Below are 10,065 nucleotides of genomic sequence, written 5' to 3' on the forward strand. Positions count from 1 at the left end.
AAGGTAGGACGCGTGACTGGAGACAAAGTACTGTAAATCTTACAAAGCTGCCCTTGGAATATCTTTTCCAGAGGGAAATACCTGACACCTTCCCATGGGCCAATCTGTGTGCTCTCTTTCCTTCCCTGAATAAAAGGAGTTTTCCCCTACAGATGTAGGGTCTTAATTTGATCACTCTTTTCTTGCTGAAACTTTTTGTTTTGTTGCTGAAACTTGTAGTGTATTCAAGGTTTAAAAAGGCTCCTAAAGGTTGTAATTTCCACTTTAAAATGTCAGACTTGATTTGTCCTAACGAAAAATGTATCAACCCCTACAAAAAATGTTCAATAATTATAATCCACATAATAATTCACATTTCCTGTTGCTGCAGCATTATTTTCCTGCTGTAGGAAACTGGCTCAAAATAAGATCCTACATCAGTACTCACTGATCCAAGGTCAAGTTTAGCATTTCCCCATCTAATAGGTAAGGTTAGGATATGATGAGAGTAAGCTGATTTTAGATCAGAGCCTCAGTTCAGGTTCCCTTCCTACAGGCTGTGGCTGGTGCCCTAAAGAAGCCCATTGTCTTTGGTGTCATCCCTTTTGCCCATTGACCCCATGAGAAGGGGCTGTTTTCTCTGTCCTCAAGGGCTTCCCAATAAAACGAATGCTGATGGCTGTCACGCTCTTCACGTTACCTAACTCGCACACTTGGCCTGGCCGCCTTGTCAACTGATGTCCACAGGCAACCACTCCAACCTTACTCTACCACACACACACACACACACACACACGGTAATGACTGGAGCAGAATCAGTGGAATGGTATCAAATACATCAACACATGGTTTCCATGGTTTCCAGGTGTTTGATGCCATTTCATTTGCTCCGTTCCGGCCATTATTATGAGCTGTCCTCAGCAGCCTCCAGTGAGTAGTGTGTTAAACAGAAGAAGAACCGCTCCGTATTAGCAGCAGTATGTGTTAGTGATATCTGGGAACCTTGTGACTTCCCGACCTTAAACCCTAAATCCTAATCTTATAATTTACCCTAATCTTACACATAACCCTTACCTAGCACTAACTTAACTGTTTTATATTTCAAGTTCAATGGGGTGACGTCAGAGTTGGGACGTCCAAAGGTATCCCACTTAGACTTTTTCCCAGCAGCATTCTGGAGTTTCAAAGGGAAAGACACACCACTGGTTCCACAGGAATGTCCGATCAGCTGACAGAGCCGAGCGGGAGCCAAACACACATCTGGGGACTGTAAAACCCATCGGGACCTAAGCCTCTCTCTCTCCCTCTAGTTTTCATCTCATCTGTGGGTGCTCTCTCTGTGTATTCAGGAACACCACTCCACACTTCACTCAGCTGACCTGGTCTAGAGGTGAAGACCCTTGGGCAGCAGAGACAGAGAGACAGAGCGGGAGGGAGGGAGGGAGGAAAAGAGGAAGAGAGAGAGAGAAAGAATGAGAGAAAATGAGAGAGAGACAGAGAGGAGAGTGAGACACAGAGACAGCAAGAGAGAGACAGCCCAAGAAAGAGAAGTAGAGAAAGAAAGAGAGCTAGACCTGTTAGCCCCATCAGACAACTGTATGAGGATGAGATGGCTGTGAGGTCTCCTGTCCCACTCTGACAGCAGTAGTGTGGGGAGCAGCAGAGGAATCAATCCTCCCTCCAACTCACTGCTGATCCTTTGTCTTTCTCTCACTTTAACTTTGTTCCCCAGCTCTCCTCTCCATTCCTCCCTCCTTCACCTCTCCCCTCCCCTTTGCTCTCCTCTCCATTCCTCCCTCCTTCACCTCTCCCCTCCCCTCTGCTCTCCTCTCTTCTCCCTCCTCTCCCCTCTCCTCTCCCTGTATGTGCTGTTCAACTGGCCTTGTCCGATGTGATTTATCCCATCACAAACACTACTCCACTCCCAACTCCCAGCAGCCTAAATACCTGCCCTGCAAAGGTCAGCGCCTCTGCCAATACTCCCGTTGTCCTGCCCATTTTATGAGCTGATCGATGTGTGTGTGTGCCTGGCCTTTTCCAGCATTCCTTCACACATAGACGCTCTCTTTACAGAGCAAGGCTACAGGAGTCACCCTGAGTTATTTGGTTGTAGCTCTCAGCCTCCAGAGGTGGGAAACCAATGGTGATCACGATGACCTCAGCAGTACACAGTTCACAGAGCTGGGTGGAATAGGACGTCGTAATGGAGGTCAGGGTCAACGAGGGGTCAAGAGGGTCACAAATAAGCTGAGGAGAGGCTGACTTTATGTTGGGAAGGCTTTGGTACCTTCACAATACTTGGTGATCTTTTGTGGAGAGGCACGGTATTCTTGTTAAGCTTGAGCTGTATTGAATGTTTGAAACCCTCCAGGAACTGAACTCTAATCTAATTTACAATAAAGGTATTCTATTCTATACATGTTTAAATCCATGGACATAACTGATATAAATAAATAACTGATGATACATGATGTCACAGTATCAGTGGTGTAAAGTACTATGTTGAAGTACTAAAGTAGTTTTTTGGGGTATCTGTACTTGACTTTTCTATTTATATTTATGACTTTTACTCCACTACATAAGAAAATATGTACTTTTTACTCCCATACATTTTCCCTGAGACACAAAAGTACTCATTATATTTGGAATGCTCAGGCAGGACAGAAATATGGTCAAATTCACACACCTATCAATATAACGCAATGTAATCCCTACTGCCTCTGATCAGGAGACTCATTATGTCTGAGTGTTGGAGTGTGCCCGTCTGTCCGTAAATATAAAACACAACCTGTGTAGTCTGGTTTGCTTAATATAAGGAATTTGATGTATAGCGTTTACTTTTTTAGTATGACAATTCAGTACTTTTTCCACCACTGTACTTAAGTACATTTAAAATCAGATACTTTAAGACTTTTACTAAAGCAATATTTTACTGGGTGACATTCACTTTGACTTGAGTTATGTTTTATTAAGGTATCTTTACTTTTACTCAAGTGCGACTATTGAGTACTTTCCCAACTACTGCAGTGTGAGAAATATCCCATCCATGAGACCAGTCTAAGGGACTTTAGCTTCTGTCATCGATGCTCTCTTCACAATAACACTGGTGACACTTTACCCTGCAGGTACAAAGCAGTTACCATGTAACGCCATGTTAATAATAAAATGTTATTACCGTTGGTTACGTAAGGTGTTACCATAACACATATTTCTCCTTCCCCCCTGTACCATAATCCACCATAAAATATATATAACAGCATGTTGTGTTGTTTTTACCCACATGCTGATGACTTCACTCCAGACCGACCATTAAACCAAACCCAGGATCATTTAGGATCTCTCAGAAAGAGAGATGTACAGTACGGCCATGGGCCAGACAGGATAGTGATGAGGATAAGGAACACGATGGATGTCAGAGACAACTTAACGTATTATACAGTTCAGCAATCAAATATGTTCTATATCACAGGCCATACAAAACTGACGTAGGAATTCTGAATTCCATGCCATTCGCTTGGGACATCATCCGCGTAACTTTCAAGGATATTTTATCAAGAATATGACTCCACATATCTGCATAACTTTCAAGCTATTTTATTTTAGATATCCACATAACTTTCAAGTTATTTTGCCAATAATATTATTAAATTCACTATGAATACTTCAATTCAGAATCTACATAACTTTGAAGCTATTTTCTTTTAGATATCCACATAACTGTCAAGTTATTTGATCAGAAAGTATTGATACCCTTTGACAACATTTTGTTGTGTTACAAGCCTGAATTCAAAACAAATTAAATATATTTGGTCTCACCCATTTACACACAATACCCCATAATGAAATAAGTGAAATCATGTTTTTAGAAATTGTTGCAAATGTATTTCAAATTCAATACAGAAATCTCTAATTTACACAAGTATTCCCTCCCCTGAGTCAATACATGTTAGATTCACCTTTGGCAGTGATAACAGCTGTGAGTCATTCTGGGTAAGTCTCTAAGAGCAATTACAGCTGTGAGTCTTTCTGGGTAAGTCTCTAAGAGCTTTGCACACCTGGATTATACAATATTTGCACATTATTCTTCAAGCTCAAACAAGTTGTTTGTTGATCATTGCTAGACAGCCATTTTCAAGTCTTGCCATAGATTTTCAAGCATATTTAAGTAAAAACTGTCACTAGGCCACTCTGGAACATTCAATGACATCTTGGTAAGCAACTCCAGTGTATATTTGGCCTTGTGTTTTAGGTTATTGTCCTGCTGAAAGGTGAATTTGTCTCCCAGTGTCTGTTAAAAAGCACACTGAACCAGGTTTTGTGCTTAGCTCTATTCCATTTATTTTTATCCTAAAAAAACTCTTTAGTCCTTGCCGATGAAAAGCATACCCATAACATGATGCAGCCAACACCATGAGGTGTTGGATTTGCCCCAAACATAATGCTTTGTATTCAGGACATAAAGTTAATTTCTTTGCCACATTTTTTTTGCAGTTTTACTTTAGTGCCGTATTACAAACAGGAAGAATGTTTTTAAATATTTTTTATTTTGTACAGGAAGTTCCTTCTTTTCACTCTGTCATTTAGGTTGATATTGTAGAGTAACTATAATGTTGTTGATCCATCCTCAGTTTTCTCCCTTCACAGCCATTAAACTCTAACTATTTTAATTCACCATTGGCCTCATGGTGTATCTTTGTAGTGACTGGGTGTATTGATTCACCATGCAAAGTGTAATTAATAACTTCACCATGCTCAAAGGGATATTCAATGTTTGCCTTTTTCTTACCCATCTACCAATAGGTGCCTTAATTTGCATTGGAAAACCTCCCTGGTCTTTGTGGTTGAATCTGTGTATGAAATTCACTGCTCGACTGAGGGACCTTAGATATTATTGCACACAGAGTGAGTCCATGCAATTTATTTTGTGACTTGTTAAGCCCATTTTTCCTCCTGAACTTATTTAGGCTTGCCATAACAAAAGGGTTGAATCCCTATTGACTCAAGGCACTTCAACTTTTCATTTGTAAAAAAATAAATAAGAATAACATACTTCCAATTTGACATTAAGGGTTATTGTGTGTAGGTCATTGAAACAAAATCTCAATCTTCAGGCTGTAACAACAACATGTGGAAATACTTTGTGTGAATACTTTCTGAAGGCACTGTAATTAAATGCACTATCAATACATCTATTCAATGGGTGTTACATCCTGACGAGCTACTAAAGAACCAGATACAGCAGCTGCAGTGGAACGGAACAGGGCTTCTCTGCTCCCGGCAGTAGGGCTGATCTGCTAGGGATAGACTGCTACTGTCCCGCATTTGGTAGTGTGCTCAAATCACAGCCACTGCAGCTGTGTGATCCCAGGGCACATTCCCCTAAACCTTATAAACACTTCTTATACAACGGCATTAGCTGAGAGCAGGAGAGAAAAAGACAGACAGACAGACAGACAGACAGACAGACAGACAGACAGACAGACAGACAGACAGACAGACAGACAGACAGACAGACAGACAGACAGACAGACAGACAGACAGACAGACAGACAGACAGACAGACAGACAGACAGACAGACAGAAGGGAAAGAAAGAGAGAAAGAAAGAGAGAAAGAAAGAAAGAGAAAGAGAGAGAGAGAAAAACCTGGCTCCCTGTAGAGGAAAGTCTGTGCAACGACAGCAACACAGCAGAACCCGAGACAGAGCTGCATTTCCTGACAAAATGTCAGAAATATAAAACAATTAGAGAGTGTAATTTTCCCAAATTTGAAACCCTTATTCAAGGTTTCAATGACCTCTCTGATGAGAATAGGCTACCCATCCTGTTGGGGGATGTTGTTACTGATGTCCTGTTGACAACATTCATTACAATTATTTTAATATTGTAAATATTCAAAGTAAGCTTTACCAATAAAGCAAATTGAATTGAATTGAATTGAATTGAATTGAGAGAGAGAGAGAGAGAGAGAGAGAGAGACAGAGAGAGAGAGAGAGAGACAGAGACAGAGAGAGAGAGAGAGAGAGAGACAGAGAGAGAGAGAGAGAGAGAGAGAGAGACAGAGAGAGAGAGAGAGAGAGAGAGAGACAGAGACAGAGACAGAGAGAGAGAGAGAGAGACAGAGAGAGAGAGAGAGAGAGAGAGAGAGAGCGAGAGAGAGAGAGAGAGAGAGACCTACTAATTTATGAGCTAGAGCAGTCACACAATGTGTTTTTGTCCAACAGGTTGACACTAATTGCCTAAGCAATACAGGTTTAAATCTAATTTCAATATGTGATTTTTTTTTGTTGAAAATGTAAATGTTCCTCCCCCAATAATCAGAGCAACCCTTTATAATACACAGCCACTTGTCAGTCTGAGGCAAGGGTTGATGTGCAACATTCTGATTTTATATGTGTTTATGTGTTAAGTGTTTTACAACTCAAATGTATAAAGTCCAACAGCAATATGTGCAATTAATTGTATCTGTAATGTCCTAGCCTCTGTTCTGAAACTTGTCTATATCTCCTTCCTGTTGTTTTTAAATGTCTGATGTACATATGTTGTCCTTTCGTATATAATGTTGTCGTGGTTACAGTATATGTTCACCTGCCCAGGGACTAAGTATGTCAATGAGCTGTTTGCTAAATCTGGAGCAACGCATGTTTTTGTTGCACGCTGTCCCTGTCCAGATAAACTTCAGAAAATAAATAAATAAATGACATCACCAGGTGTGATTTGTTTTAAACTAGCAAAGAACACAGTTATAACCATGTCAGAGACTCAATCTCCACTTTTTGTTGTCGAGTCAAATCTCTGCCAACTGACTACACCCGAATCACCTCTTCACCCTGAACAAGGCAAGGGCACCAGCCTTAGCTCACACAACACATACAATAGGTTGCGGCTTAGAAGTTGAATTCCAAACAATTTCATCCACCCCTCCCTGGAATGGCTGAGCGGTCTAAGACAGATCACACCGGGTACTGTGGTTCCACACCTTTAGGGGGAGAGTGACCCTCTGGGCAGGGTAGAGTGACAACCCGCTGCCCAGGCCTTTTTCTGGCCCTCTCTCTCAGGCTGCACAGCAGACACCCAGGAATGCTCTCACAATGAACCTCAGAGACGACAGAAACAACCTGCTGCTGTATCTAATCCTTGTATAGGAAGAGAGGGAGGAAGAGAGGGGAAAGAGAGAGAGAGCAAAAGAGGGGGGAAAGAGAGAGAGGAAGAGAGGGGGGACAGAACAGAGTCGCCCTCAGGGTCCAGGCTCAGATCTATGGGCCAGGAAGTGAAGGTAAAGCTAGGATGCTGCATGGGGCTTTAGGGAACCCATTAAGAAGCCCAGAGCCACATAGTCATGTCTACTGGACACAGGGCCTACTGACTTTACAAGGACAAGCCATCAGGCTGCACATATCCTGACTCCTGGAGGTATGTTTTCAATGGGTTAATCTGTGTTCAGCAGCCTCTCACTCGCACTCTGTCTCAAATTATATGAATGTGAATAATATGAATAATATTTGAATGCTAAGCGAAGGATTTAGCATATGATCATATTCAGGAGATGACATCACCATCCTAATACATGATGTGGTATTAACTAACTAGACTGGAGATGACATCACCATCCTAATACATGATGTGGTATTAACTAACTAGACTGGAGATGACATCACCATCCCAATACATGATGTGGTATTAACTAACTAGACTGGAGATGACATCACCATCCTAATACATGATGTGGTATTAACTAACTAGACTGGAGATGACATCACCATCCTAATACATGATGTGGTATTAACTAACTAGACTGGAGATGACATCACCATCCTAATACATGATGTGGTATTAACTAACTAGACTGGAGATGACATCACCATCCTAATACATGATGTGGTATTAACTAACTAGACTGGAGATGACATCACCATCCTAATACATGATGTGGTATTAACTAACTAGACTGGAGATGACATCACCCTCCTAATACATTATGTGGTATTAACTAACTAGACTGGAGATGACATCACCATCCTAATACATGATGTGGTATTAACTAACTAGACTGGAGATGACATCACCATCCTAATACATGATGTGGTATTAACTAACTAGACTGGAGATGACATCACCATCCTAATACATGATGTGGTATTAACTAACTAGACTGGAGATGACATCACCATCCTAATACATGATGTGGTATTAACTAACTAGACTGGAGATGACATCACCATCCTAATACATGATGTGGTATTAACTAACTAGACTGGAGATGACATCACCCTCCTAATACATGATGTGGTATTAACTAACTAGACTGGAGATGACATCACCATCCTAATACATGATGTGGTATTAACTAACTAGACTGGAGATGACATCACCATCCTAATACATGATGTGGTATTAACTAGACTGGAGATGACATCACCATCCTAATACATGATGTGGTATTAACTAACTAGACTGGAGATGACATCACCCTCCTAATACATGATGTGGTATTAACTAACTAGACTGGAGATGACATCACCCTCCTAATACATGATGTGGTATTAACTAACTAGACTGGAGATGACATCACCATCCTAATATATGATGTGGTATTAACTAACTAGACTGGAGATGACATCACCATCCTAATACATGATGTGGTATTAACTAACTAGACTGGAAGTAAAGCTACTGGGTCAGTTCTCTCAGAGTTAACACCTCTGACAAGCCCTGGATTTCCACTGAACAGACTGTCTGTTTCACATGTCCTTTTCTCTTTGGAAAAAGAAGTGCCTCATCATCACGAGATTTAGGGTTATTCCAGCAGGATCTTTTTCAGGCAATGAACACTGAACAATTTGAGCTGAACGTTCTCCTCATGTTAACCACATAGCCTTCAGAACAACCCAGACACGTGCAAAGAATCTCGCCCCGTTCCCTCGTCACCCTTGCCAGAACACACAAACTCACCGGAGGAGAAAAATGCAGACATTGAAAGCACCAAATAGTCAGGTGGTACCAGGTCTAGAGAATGAGAATACACTCCTGATAAACACCCAGTTCACAAAACCCCTCCAAATCATCATCATAATATCAGCCAAATTAATCCTGACAGACCACACCTTCCTCCAGGAAACCTATAGGATGTCCTTACCTTGCTCAGTGTGTGTCTGTTGAGGGGAACTATCACTGGAGTTACAGAAGTGTGATACAGACCCCTGAACAGAAGTAAACAGCATGGACTAGGCTTTTATGTGCAGGTGGGTGGCGCTACTGGGGAGGAGACTAGGCTTTTATGTTCAGGTGGGTGGAGCTACTTGGGAGGAGACTATGCTTTTATGTTCAGGTGGGTGGAGTTACTGGTGAGGAGACTAGGCTATTATGTGCAGTTGGGTGGAGCTACTGGGGAGGAGTACCCCTAAGAGAAGGTGGGCAGAGGGAGAGGTGAGGTAGCCCCCAAGAGAGTGTGAAAGAGGGAGAGAAAGATAATAGAAGAGAGGGGAGAGAGAGAGAAGAGAGGGAGAGAGTGGAGAGGTATTCTCCTGAGTAGTAGGGATACAGTCAGAGAGAGGGAGAGAGAAGAGAGATGGAGAGAGACTGCAAGAGAGGTGAATAGAGAAAAGAGAGGTGGATAGAGAGAAGAGAGATGGATTGGGAGAGGAGAGGTGGATATAGATAAGAGTGGTGGATAGAAAGAAGAGATGGGGATAGAGAAGAGAGTTGGACAAAGAAGAGAGATGGGATAGAGAGAAGAGAGTTGGATAGAGAGAAGAGAGATGGATTAGGAGAGGAGAGGTGGATATAGATAAAAGTGGTGGATAGAAAGAAGAGAAGGGGATAGAGAGAAGAGAGTTGGACAGAGAAGATAGATGGATAGAGAGAAGAGAGGTGGATAGAGAGAAGAGAGATGGATAGAGAGAAGAGAGGTTGATAGAGAGAAGAGAGATGGATAGAGAGAAGAGAGGTGGATAGAGAGAAGAGAGATGGATAGAGAGAAGAGAGTTGGACATAGAGACATGGCAGGTCACTCAAAGGAAATAAATCCAACATCTAACACTACTCCTGTAAGGAGCTTCTCCTTGATTCTCATTTGATTTTATCTGTTA

At 41.7% G+C, this 10,065-nt stretch overlaps 1 protein-coding gene across 1 annotated transcript in view; it reads right to left on the reverse strand.

The window, feature by feature from the left end:
• Window positions 1-9,268, reverse strand: part of LOC110495489 (uncharacterized) — a 32,878-nt gene extending 23,610 nt beyond the window's left edge. The window contains exon 1 of the mRNA XM_021570765.3: window positions 9,114-9,268. The gene's annotated coding sequence lies outside the window, so the exon portion shown is untranslated. The remainder of the gene's footprint in view (window positions 1-9,113) is intronic.
• Between the last annotated feature and the right edge of the window lie 797 nt (window positions 9,269-10,065).

The sequence above is a fragment of the Oncorhynchus mykiss genome, chromosome 18 (genome assembly GCF_057628025.1).
Source record: "Oncorhynchus mykiss isolate SJ-2025 chromosome 18, ASM5762802v1, whole genome shotgun sequence".
NCBI lineage: Eukaryota > Metazoa > Chordata > Actinopteri > Salmoniformes > Salmonidae > Oncorhynchus > Oncorhynchus mykiss.